Here is a 12,598-nt window from a genome sequence, read left to right on the forward strand (position 1 = left end):
TTTGAGTGCTGGAAATCCCATTTGTTGAACGTTTAGTAGAAGGTATTTCAGTGTTCTAGTACGAGTCAGTTTGATAAACAAACACTTATTTTCGTTCAGAGTGGGATTTCAGCCTAATTTGGTTGAATGTTCTGAGGAGAGGAAGTCATGAGTGCTTATAAGCTTTCTATAACCTCTTCACTTCACGGGCTAGCTTTTGTGATGAAAGTTCGTTGGGTTTGTGACAATATTATCAATGTCGTTTTAAATCAGTACCTTGATTGAGGTTGAACGATTGTGCTTTGAGCACATAAGATGGGACTTCAGACCAAGTTTGACACAAAGGAGGTTTGGACAGCCATAGGCAAATCCACAGCGTAATCTATGAATTCACGTGAATCCCTCAACTTTTGTCAAAATCCTATACATATGTGTATTAAGTTATCGACTTAATAATTATAAATATGTGATTGTGAATCTAATTATTATTGATGTTAACGTGAGGTTTCCATAGAAACTTGTAAACGTCAAATCCTCCTCAGACGGCTTATAAGCAAGAAAATTATTGTGTGTGTGAATGCAAAGAAAAAAATAAAGAGATACCTAGTGGCAGAAAAGTAAGAAAATTCTGCTATTGTAAGAAAAGCAAAAACATAAATCAATGAATCTATCTGCCAAAATAGTAAAGAAAGCAGTGATAAGAATAGTATTTTGGTGTACAAGATTAATGTTTAAAATTATATTTTTTGTTAAAAACTTATAAGTTTTCTAAATACAATCTACTTTTCAACCATAATGCTCAAAAGCTAACAGGATATTCTTCCGGCCAACGACTTGAAGCTCGTCTCCTCCCCTCATATCTTCAGCATATTCCTTAATCTTCATAGCAGAATCTTCAAGTTGAGGGCTCTCTACAAGTTTAATAATTTTCAATGAACTAATATCCCCGAAACTAGGTGGAATCTCCTTAAGCTCATGACATCCGTCCAGTTTTAATTTCTCAAGGGAGGGAAAGGATTCCTCTCCAACCTCCCACTTGGAAAGTGTCATTTCATGCAACTTCAAATATTTGAGATTCTCAAAGGTGTCTTCCTCCCCCATGTTCCATTCTTCCCCCCATATGATTGTACGACCAAGGTACAACTCTTCAAGGTTGGGCAGTCTCGCTATTGTTGATAGTGAATTGGATGTCAGAGGAAAGTCAACCAGATACAATTTTTTCAGATTCAAAGGGAAGTAAAAATCCCATGGCCGATTTATGGCTGCAGAGGACCCACTGTCATTTGTGTTTGAACTTTCAAAACATACATTGAGGTGTTCTAGTTCAGTTAGGCAATCCAATTTCGGGAACCAGTATTGCTCTGTTGAATAATCCCATGATTCCTTGAGATCAAATACAAGCATTTGAAGATTGGGAAGCCTTTTGAAAATATCCTCTGTATCTTTCGAATAGGAAAGAATGAGTTTCGCTAATATTTTCAACTTCTCTAACTTTGTGTCCTCTGCTATCAATATTGATTCATCTGCATCCATATCAAAGAAAGAGAAAGCAGTCATGCCCAGCATTCGCAACTTTACAAGATCCCAAATTCTCGGTAATAGTACTAAGGTTGATCCTTCGTTATCCAACAATAGACTTTCTAGATTCCAGAGGTTTGAGAAAGATAAAGGCAGAGATTCAACTTGTGTCCCAATGTATAAGAACCTCAAATGATTCAACATGCATATTTCATTCAGCAAAGAATCTTTCACATTGATAAAAGAGGAATCCAGGTACAACCCTCTAAGAAGCCTCAAGTGTCTTAGGTGAAATGTATCAGCAACACTATCGGCCAACTGCTCGTCTCCATCTATGGTCAAAGAATAGAGGTGTTTACCAGAATGCCTTTTCTTGTTTGAATCAAACAGGACAAAATTGTTAAGCCCCAATAACTCGCTGTTATAATGAATGGTAATTTGACGTGGCATCAAATCTGAACAAGAAGATGGTATACTTGAACTTTTCTGGTCTAACAACTTTTCCTCTCTTGCTTTTATCAAACAAAATCCATGCACAAGATCATGAAGTTGGCAAGTCGGGTCATCACCTATCTCATTGAAAGCAATTACCAAGCTACTGGAAATTAAGTTATCCATATAAAACATCCATCACTTCTTCCACACTCTTCATCTCTGTCTGTTCCACAAGTCCTTCAGCATGCCATAAACTATTCAATGCATATATTGTCATTGCAGTGTCCTTCGGAAAACTTGCAAGGTAAAGAAAGCATGGCTTGATGTGATGTGGCAAATGGTCATAACTTAATTCTATAACCTTCATCACTTCCACTTCACTGTTCAAAATAAAGGAACTCAAATTATTTTGAACTTCAAGCCACACTGTCCTTTTCTTTTCCCTCCCAGCAATGACTCCAGCAATCAGATCAGCCACCAAAGGAAGCCCTTTACAATTTTCAGCTATTTCTTTACCAACATCCAATAGTTCATCAGGGCAACTCTCGTTTCCAAATGCCCTTTTCTCTAATAACTCCCAACTTTCTTCTGATCTTAGCAATCGAAGCTCAAGAGGATCAGTGTAGTGCTTTCCATACAAAGCCACTTCCTTTTCTCGAGTAGTCAAAATAATTCTACTTCCTTTCATACCATTAGGAAAAGGTCTTGTTAACTCATCCCACGTAGTAGTATCCCACACATCATCTAAGACAATAAGATACCTCTTTCCTAACAGTTGTTTCCGTAGCTTATCAGCAACATCAATTTTCTCAATCAAATTTGAATCCGAGCCATTAACTTGATTAAAAATTTTATTCAACAAATTCTTTTCGTCATATTCTTGGTCAACTGTGCACCATGCGCGAAGGTCGAAATGACAAGAAATTGATTTATCATTGTATACTTTGAATGCCAAAGTAGTTTTACCTGAACCCGGCATACCAGTGATCGAAATGACATCTAGATCTGCCGGTCCTCTGGTGAGCTCTCTAAGTATCAGGTTTGTCTCCTCCTCAAAACCTACAATTATTTTATCAGTTGTCAATGACTTGCTCTCAACTGGTTTCTTAGAAGAGTTCACAACGATGAGTCCTCTGTTCTTGGAAATGTTCTCATGTAAATCAGTGACCTCTTCTTTGATAAGCTTCATCTTCTTTATGGTAATGGGAAGTGAGAAAATAAGATGTAAGAGACCATTATCTCGAACAATAATTGCATCTATGACATCTTTTGCCTCATAAGCCACATCTAGAACACGTTCCCAGAGATCTTTATACAATCCCTGCTCAACATTCACAAAGAACGATCTTATGAATTCCAGGTCTTGTCTCACCAACTCAATTTCTTCCTTTATCAAAGCAATTGAATAAGCATTGGAATCCAGCAAATCATTCAAATGTATGTGTAGTAGATGCATGAAGAGTGGTCCATCACTCATGGGGAAGCAACATTGAGATGAATCCGGGACTTTCAGATAAACATGTTTGAGATCTTCCTTGAGGAATTCAATATTTTCCAGCAAGTCTAGGGTTGCACGATTTGTCTCATCGGTACTCTCTTTATTCCTTAATTTCTCTTCTAAGTCGCGAACAAGAGTTGATACCTCTTTGATAAGTGCTCCAACAAATGCCAAAAGATCAAATAATTTGTCATGATGAATAAAGTCCTTGGGCATATCAAAAAGAATAATTAATAGGAACTCAATCATGACATGAATGTTTCGAGCCCCTAAAGTGCTAGGGGCAATAACAGTTATCATGTGCTCTTGTAGATGAATCAGATATTCTCTGAGAATGTCCGGAGAGGTTTCCAGGAGCTTCTTAATGAAGCGTCCAACTTCTGCTGCAGTTGAAGCTTCCAAATTTGTATAACATATGTGCATAACCTCCAGTTCAGTTGGAACAATCTTCAAGAGTAGATGTGCTAGCTTGACGAGTCGAGAGTCTTTATCAGTCTGATCCTCCCAAAGGAAGTGTCCTACTCTCTCAGCCATGAGTTGAAACAGAGGGAAGACATTCTCAACCATCTCATGCTTAATGCAACCATTCACTATCAAACCATGGAAATCTCTTATGTTGCCACATACATTCTGAAGAACCTCATATTGAGTCACTCCAGGAAACATCTTTTCAGCACGATGCTTGGATAGATGATAGAGATTCAAGAGGAGGAAGTCCAAATGCTCATCCATCATGGTGGCATCTGATTTAGAACGATGATGCGAGCTGATACAGTCATCCATATTACTGGCGAGGCTAGTAAGGACATATTTACACCCGACGTCTTTGCCATCATCATCCAAAATTGGCTGAAGCAGATTCTCAACCTCTTGTCTTTTTCTAGTCATTATATCTTCAAACTGCTCCAAATCGGAATAAGAAAGGTGGACATATGTACAAATAAATGTGAGCTTCAATTTCAGCTTTTCAATTATATCCACATCAACAGCCTTTTGATCTTCTTCATTCTTTAATCTCTCCATGAAATCCAGAACATTGGCAGCGTCCTTGCGAAGAGCAGAAAATGACACCTGCCAAAAGACCAAATGTTATTCTCCTAGTCCTATCAAGCTACATATCTACCATGCAATATGTTATCCTATATACTGATAAGTCGTTTGCTTCCTCTTCCTCTCTTTCTTCCAGCGTATTATTATCACTTTTATGGTTCCCTTTTTATACTCATATGTCACTCACGTTCCCTCCTATGTTATGATTATGTCCTGTTTCTCTTTTAGTTATGTTTCATGTTTCATTCTGCCATATTACATACCTTTGATCATGGGTGAAATTAACTTGAGAATCTACGTGCATTATTTTATTTTATTTTTTTACCTTTGAATTTTGATTATGTATTATAACAAGATACTAATGATCCAAGTAAATATAAGTATTGTATGACATACCTCTAAGATGCTTCTTTCCATGACAGTGCCTTTGAAATTCTCCGGATCTGATGTAAATAACAAGTTTAAACCTTTTCAGTTGATGAAAAAAATCTGATACGGGTGTTCTCTATTTGTGTGTATGACTATAGTCTTTCCAACAACTATTAGGTTGATAAGATTTGTGTGGAAGAGAATATAGTAAGAAAATGACAAAAAAATATGTTTCAACAAGTCAGTCAGTCAGCTGACATTGGGACACAGCTATTAAAATACAATTCATTGTCTTTTTTAATCCGTTATTTGCGGTCTATTGTCTTGACAATATGTGACCTGTAAATTGTAATCTAATACAAGCAGAGCCAATTGTTGAAAATGAAACAAGAAAAAAAAAGTGGTTGCTATATTATAAAAGTTCATTCATCAAACACATTATAGACATTGACAATTTTCACTAGAAAACACAACAACAATAACAACAACAAAGGTGAGAGTTCATCTACTAAATTGAGCGTGCTGGTTGTATGCCATGTAGGATGCGGATTGAGATGTATGTGTCTACTTGTTTAAATTTATACAAATTTATGTGTCTACTTGTTTAATTTTGTACAAATTTAGTTTACAATATACTATTCGTTAATCAATTGTTAATTCTGCTCCTTTGTCTGAATGCTTGCTTTTAGATGCTCATGCTCATGGGTATGAAGAATGAAATATTAAAGTGAAAATACATAATTATCTCATTAAAGTAAGACCTATTTTTTAAAAAGGCATTTCAACTTTGCGAGGGTCCTAATACCCCCCTAAACAATTTTAAAGTGTTGTAAATATCCCATTTTTCAGCCACCCTCAATTGCAAGAAAAGAAGTTCAATCACGCACCAATTATAATATGTCACGTGTTAATTTTAATTTTTAATCTTTATTTTCATTTTTGTTTTTTCTTATTTTATTAACTTCATTATCTTTTTCTTTTTTCTCTTTCTTCTTCTTTCTTCATTTTCTTTTTCTCTTTCTTCATTACCCTCCTCTGTTCTTCTTCAGTCCTTCATCACCAGGAATCCTCTACGTAGACACCATCTTCGTTAATCTTCCGGAGCAGTCTTCATCACGTCACTATTATAATATCATTTCCATCATTAATATCATCAAATTATTGTTAAATCAAAAATAAAATTACTAACAAATTATAAATTGAAAATTAATAATCACCTCCAATCTACCATCTCCTTTTCAAAATTACAACAATTATGCAACGAAACTCCATTACAATGAAGGTAATGGAATTCTATAATACTCTCAAATCAAAGAAATTTCTTAATTTACATGCTAAAGATCTACATAACAATTTATTTATTTATTTTTTAGAAAAAGAACAATGTTATCAAGGAGGTTTACAATTATTATTATTTTGGGAAAAAATAAGGGCAAAATAAGAAAAAAGAAAAAATAGAAGCAAGAAGACAAGGAAAAAAATGAGCGAAGAAAAATTGGTCTTCTAAGTTGAAGAAGATAGAGAAGAGATACTTGGTTCTTTTGAAATTTGGGGAAGAAGATAACAAAAATAAAGAATTGAGAAAGTACAATAAAATAAATAAAAGAAAAGAAAAAAAATAATATTTCTAATAAAATAAATGCTTAAATAAATATTTATTAACTTTTTGTTTCAGCTCACTCTCTATCAGAGAGTGAACTACACTCTACATGCCACGTAGGCACGTAATGGGACAATAAATTATTCTAAATAAAAATAATGGGTAATAGGACCCCTACAAAGTTGAAGTGTCTTTTAAAAAACAGGTCTTACCTTAATGGGGTAATTATGTATTTTCTCAATATTAAAATACAATTCATTGTCTTTTTTAATACGTTATTTGCGGTCTCTTGTCTTGACAACATGTGACATGTAAATTGTAATCTAATACAAGCAGAGCCAATTGTTGAAAATGAAACAAGAAAAAAAAAGTGGTTGCTATTTTATAAAAGTTCATTCATCAAACACATTATAGACATTGACAATTTTCACTAGAAAACACAACAACAACAAAGGTGAGAGTTCATCCACTAAATTTAGCGTGCTGGTTGTATGCCACGTAGGATGCGGATTGATATGTATGTGTCTACTTGTTTAATTTTATACAAATTTAAGTATCTACTTGTGCACATCACTAAATTAATATGGAATAAACATTTTCATTTTGTCCCTACACTAAATTAAAATCTAATAACTATAAAAAAAAATAGTATAATTAATTAAAAGTCCTATTTATTTATGTAAGTATAAAATTTATTAGAAATTCATCTATTGCACATTAATTCTATAGTGATAACATTATAAATTATCTAAGTTATTACTAATTATTGCAAATGTTATTCACACTCTTTTACATTCTTTAGTTATAATATTATGAATTCTCATAGTTATTACATTAATTATTTCTATCCTTTTTCCTTATGTTAACTTTTGACCAATAATTTTTCATATTATATATTATACAACCCTTATATACGTGATAACACGGTTGTTATTTTTCCTTGGACGAATCATGCTTGGTTGAATAAATTGAAAATTATTTATAAGTATATGAACTTAATCTTTGTTGGATGTAAGATAAACTGTCACGACCCGAGTCTACACCCTGGAGGTGGCAGGCACTCAAGAACCATTGTTGGTCCCCAAGTGAACCCTTATCCTAGCTGACTACAAGCGGAAGACTAACTTAAGCATGCAAAAGCTTAAAACCGAAATAAAATTCAATAAAGTTAACTTTACAAAATTTTAACTCAAATGAACTTAGAATAAAAATAATATATTCTACTCACCATAAATAGGCAACTTAAGTCTTTAAAACATTTAACAAAACAAATGAACAGACTTCTCAACTATATTGACTATCTATGAAGCCTCTAAATGATAAAGATGGAAGTCGGGACAAGACCCACGACATCCTGACTAAGCTAAAAAGTAGATGAAATCCTCCGAAAACAAGGAGGCTCACCATAGCTAACTCGAACTCCCGGATGTATCAACGAATCTCCTGTTGATGATCCTGAATACATGTGTCTGCATCATGAGAAGATGCAGGCCAAATGACTCAGTACGTGGAATGTACGAGCATGTAAGAGGAATTCTAAAGCATAAACATGTCACGCCCCGAGCCTACATCTTGGGCAGGACCAACACTCGGAAACCATTGCTGGCCCCAAGCGAACCCTTGGCCTGACTTTCTTAACTCAGCGGAAACTTAACTCAATGCAATGGAAGGTTATAAAACAACCAACTGATAAAAATTTGGCCAAAAAGGCAACTCAAGTCTCAAAATAGAATATTATATATATACATAGATGAGAGACTCAAAACTAACTAACTGACTATCTATGAAGACTCTATAATACTGAGATAGATGTTGGGATATACCCCGCAACATCTTAATGAAGCAAAACTAAGAGAACAAAACAACCGAGTCCTCCGGAAAGCAAGGAGGCTCACCACTGACTTTGGAGTGCTCAACTGGATCAATGGCGTGCTGGATGCTGATCCGGGGTACCTGTATCTGCATCGTCATAAGATGCAGGCCAACTGGCATCAGTACATTGAATGTACGAGTATGTGAGATGGAAAGCTAAACCACAACTTAAGCTTGAAAAGAGTACAAGAGAACACTTACCTTGGCTCTGTTCAACTCATGAATAACTAAACTCAATATATAAAGCAATAAGACACATGCAATATATAAAGCTTGTAAAATAGTGTAAACAACTTAGCTCGTTAATGATAAAACAATAACAAACTCAACTTTACTTATATAAAAGTAATATAACTTTAGTGGGAGATTCTTTAACCGACAACCACCACTATGAGCCCTAGTGGTGATACAACGTTTTACCTCATGTTGCCCAAGGACCATCCTACACCTTGCTGGTGATATAGGACCTTACTTTAACTTAGTGGATCCACTAGCTTAATCTTACGTGGTCATCTAAAAAGAATGACCCGTCAAATGCCATGTTGGCGCATGGTTCTTATAGAGAGTTGAGTTAATATGAACTCGTGTCCCCAATTCGGTGCTCAATACTACTCCCAATAATACTTTGGCTCATAAGTGTTTTTAAACACATCTTGCTTTAGTTGAGGTAATTATTCAAAACTTAGCCCAAAGGCTCTTTTGGAAAACATGGTTCCCCTCTTACTCAAATGTAAAAACATTTGTAAACTTCTTTGGGAATACTTAGTTCCCTAATAGCTTTTGAGAAATGAACTCAACTTTAAACTCTTCACTTAACTTGAAACTTGAGACTCTTTGCTTAACTTAGACTCTATACTCTTTACTCGACTTTAAACTTGATCCTTAAAATGAAGGTAAAACGTTTAATAACGACTCTTGAAAAGTTTTAGTGACTTGCTTGGACTTACTTCTTAACTTTGCTTGACTTGACTCTAACTTCACTTTGACTTGATACTAACTCGCCTTGAATTGGATTATGGATTCAAGGTATATGATCACACATTTATGGATGACTCCTTGACATTTAGAAGTACTTTGGAGTGTTGGAAACAACTAGGAAACATAGGTACAATACCAAGGAACATGCATGGGAAAGGGTGAAATGAAAGGGGAAACTTGGCGTCCTTGGCGCGGAGCGCCAGCCCTCGAAGCTCAAAAGGGGCCTGCTGGCGCTCTGCTAGGCGCACCGCCCCAAAGGTTGGACTTCAGAGTCCCTTTTGGGGCGCACTGGCAGGCGCGACGCGTCAGCCCCTTCCCCATAAAATTTGACTTTTCTCCCTCTTTTTCCCAACTCTAAACCACCCTAACTTCAAAGGTTTCAACCCCAAACACTAAGGATCATAAAATCCCTCAACATACAAGAGATTCAACTCAAAAACACAACCAAATTATGTCCCAAATCAACAAGAACTTCCACAACACAATCAACAACATCAAGAACACAACCAACAACTTTAACAACACATTCAATCTTTTCTTGAAAATAAAAGGGGTTTGGCGTGTCGGGGAAAGGACCAACCCCAACACTATGAACTCACATACCTTGTAGGGATCACCCCCGACAATATCCACGACGATCTTTGATGAAACCTTGCTTGATCTTCTCTTTCTCTTCTTCTCCTCTTCTTCTCCTCTTCACTCTCAAACCATTACTTTCACTCTTTAAAAAATGGGACAAACTGATCTAAAATCAGTCTAACACACTAACATAACCAAAATAATTGGTTAGGGAAAAGACCAAGATACCCTTAAAATTTTCGGACTAATTTCCCTGCCAACTGCCCAACTTCCAAAGGGTATAACTCACTCATACGAACTCAGAATCAAGTAAACTCGGTGGCGTTGGAAAGATCATTCCACGAGCTTCGCAACCATAGCTGTAACTACACCTAACTCATCCTGAGATAGGATTTATAACTGCTCAAAGTTAGCCAAAAACTATTTTTTTTCCCATACTTAACCAAATTTCCAGATTTTTGAATTCTTTCCAAGAATGACTATTTCCACTTCTAAGCCTCTTCATAGTTATTTCAAATTGTTGGATGTTACAAAACATAAGCTTGAAACTTGATAAAAAGGTAACATACTTACCTCTTCTCAAACTTACTCAACTCAAGGAATACTCAAAACTACTCAAACTTACTCAACTCAGAAGTACTCAAGGATAAGATACTCAACTCAGAGATTAGATACTCAACTCAAAGATAAAATATTCAACTCAATAATAAGACACTCGACTCTTGGTACTCAAACTCTGGATACTCAACTCATTATAACTGAACTCAATTCAATATAAAGCAGTTTAAAACAAGTGCAATATAAAGAAAAGTTGTTTAAAACATGATGCCAATTCTGTGTGTATGCAAAGATACAACTAACTCTGAGATGTATGTAATAATACAAATAAACTGATGTATATAAAAATACAAAATACTGTTGTGGGAGTTCTCTCATCTTTTCATCTCCCCCTTAGGTCTAAAGCTAACACTTGAAAGCTATGAACCTATTCCACATTAACAACTCAATTACGCTATATAGGCACACATGGAAAATCATAACTTAATTGGAACGTCATCTGGTAACATACCATCTCAGCACACCTCTTAATGCTCTTGTTACTCTTGTTGTCACGCCCCGAGCCTACACCCTGGATGTGGCCAGCACTCGAAGACCATTGTTGGCCCCAAGCGAACCCTTGGCCTGGCTTTCTTAACTCAGCGGAAACCTAACTCAATAGAATAACTCCATGCAATGCAAGGACATAAAATAACTTAACTGATAAAATCTGGCCTAAAAGGCAACTCGAGTCCCAAAATAAAATATTTACATATATACATAGATGAGAGACTCAATACTAACTGACCGATTGATTGTCTATGAAGCCTCTATAATACTGAGATGGATGTTGGGACAGACCCCGCAACATCCTAATAAAACAAAACTAAGAGAACAAAATAATTGAGTCCTCCGGAATGCAAAGAGGCTCACCACTGACTCTGGAGTGCTCAGCTGGATCAACGGCGTGCTGGATGCTGATCCTGGGTACCTATGTCTACATCGTCATAAGATGCAGGCCAACTGGCATCAGTACATTGAATGTACGAGTATGCGAGCTGGAAAACTAAGCAACATAGGCTAGAAGGAAATCTGGAAGAAATGGAAAAGCTTACCTGGTTCAACTCAACTCAACCTGACTGACTTCTTTCAATATAAGGCAATTTAAAACAAGTGTGATATAAAGAAAGGCTATTTAAAACATGCTATAAACTCTGTGTGTATACAAAGATACAATAAGCCTGAGATGTATATAGAAATACAAATGAACTGATGTATATAAAAATGCAATAACTTCTGTGTGTATACAAAGATACAATAACTTCTGTGTGTATACAAAGATACAATAACTTCTATATGTATACAAAGATACATTAACTTCTGTGTGTATACAAAGATACAATAACTTTTGTGGGAGTTTATCTAATCGACAACCATCACATAAGAGCTATAGTGATGATACAGCGATCAATCTCACGCTGCCAGAGCATCCTATACCCGGCCAAAGGTATAGGACCTGAACTGCCTATAGATCCACTAGTCTAATCTGAAAAGGATTCATCTAAAAAGTATGAACCTCTTTTACCTATGATGGTGTTGTGTCGTAATTTGACTATCTCTAGAAAAATCACTTTTTGAAATGTTCTAGGTATAAAACAATTTGAGAAAAAAAACTTAGAAAAGAGTCGCCACTTAGTTTTTTAAAGAAATTAAGAAAACTTATAATTTTCAAAGATTTAAACAGAAAAAATCATTTGAAAATATCAAAGAGGGTTTGGGGTTCAATTTACACTTCGAGAAGGGTTTAAGCATTCGAAGTGTCCGCTAACACGCGGTTGACCTGCGACTTGACTAAAATATATTTGACTACTTTTAGAAAAATAATGATTTAACATAAAAAATAATAACTTACAATATTTGGTTAACTTTGAGAAAAATGGTTAAATAAATGACGCATTTTATTTCATTTTATTTATTAGAAAAAGGGGTCCAAAATGTAACATTTGACTTGAAATACAAGTGATTATAATATTAATAAAACAAGATTAATTAGAATTTATTTAATTCATTTTAAAATAATAATTTAAATCAATTTATTAAATTAATTGAAGAACAAAAGTTTTGACTAACCTTTTTGAGAAAAAGACTAAGTAATTATTATATATATATATATATATATATAT

The 12,598-nt window shown here is 35.1% G+C and overlaps 2 protein-coding genes across 5 annotated transcripts in view; one reads left to right on the plus strand and one right to left on the minus strand.

The window, feature by feature from the left end:
- Positions 1-12,598, plus strand: part of LOC125874054 (protein TRANSPORT INHIBITOR RESPONSE 1-like) — a 285,290-nt gene that overhangs the window by 86,011 nt on the left and 186,681 nt on the right. The window lies entirely within an intron of this gene.
- Positions 1-12,598, minus strand: part of LOC125874046 (putative late blight resistance protein homolog R1A-4) — a 222,351-nt gene that overhangs the window by 58,351 nt on the left and 151,402 nt on the right.

Source organism: Solanum stenotomum, chromosome 8 (assembly GCF_019186545.1).
Source record: "Solanum stenotomum isolate F172 chromosome 8, ASM1918654v1, whole genome shotgun sequence".
NCBI classification, from domain to species: domain Eukaryota; kingdom Viridiplantae; phylum Streptophyta; class Magnoliopsida; order Solanales; family Solanaceae; genus Solanum; species Solanum stenotomum.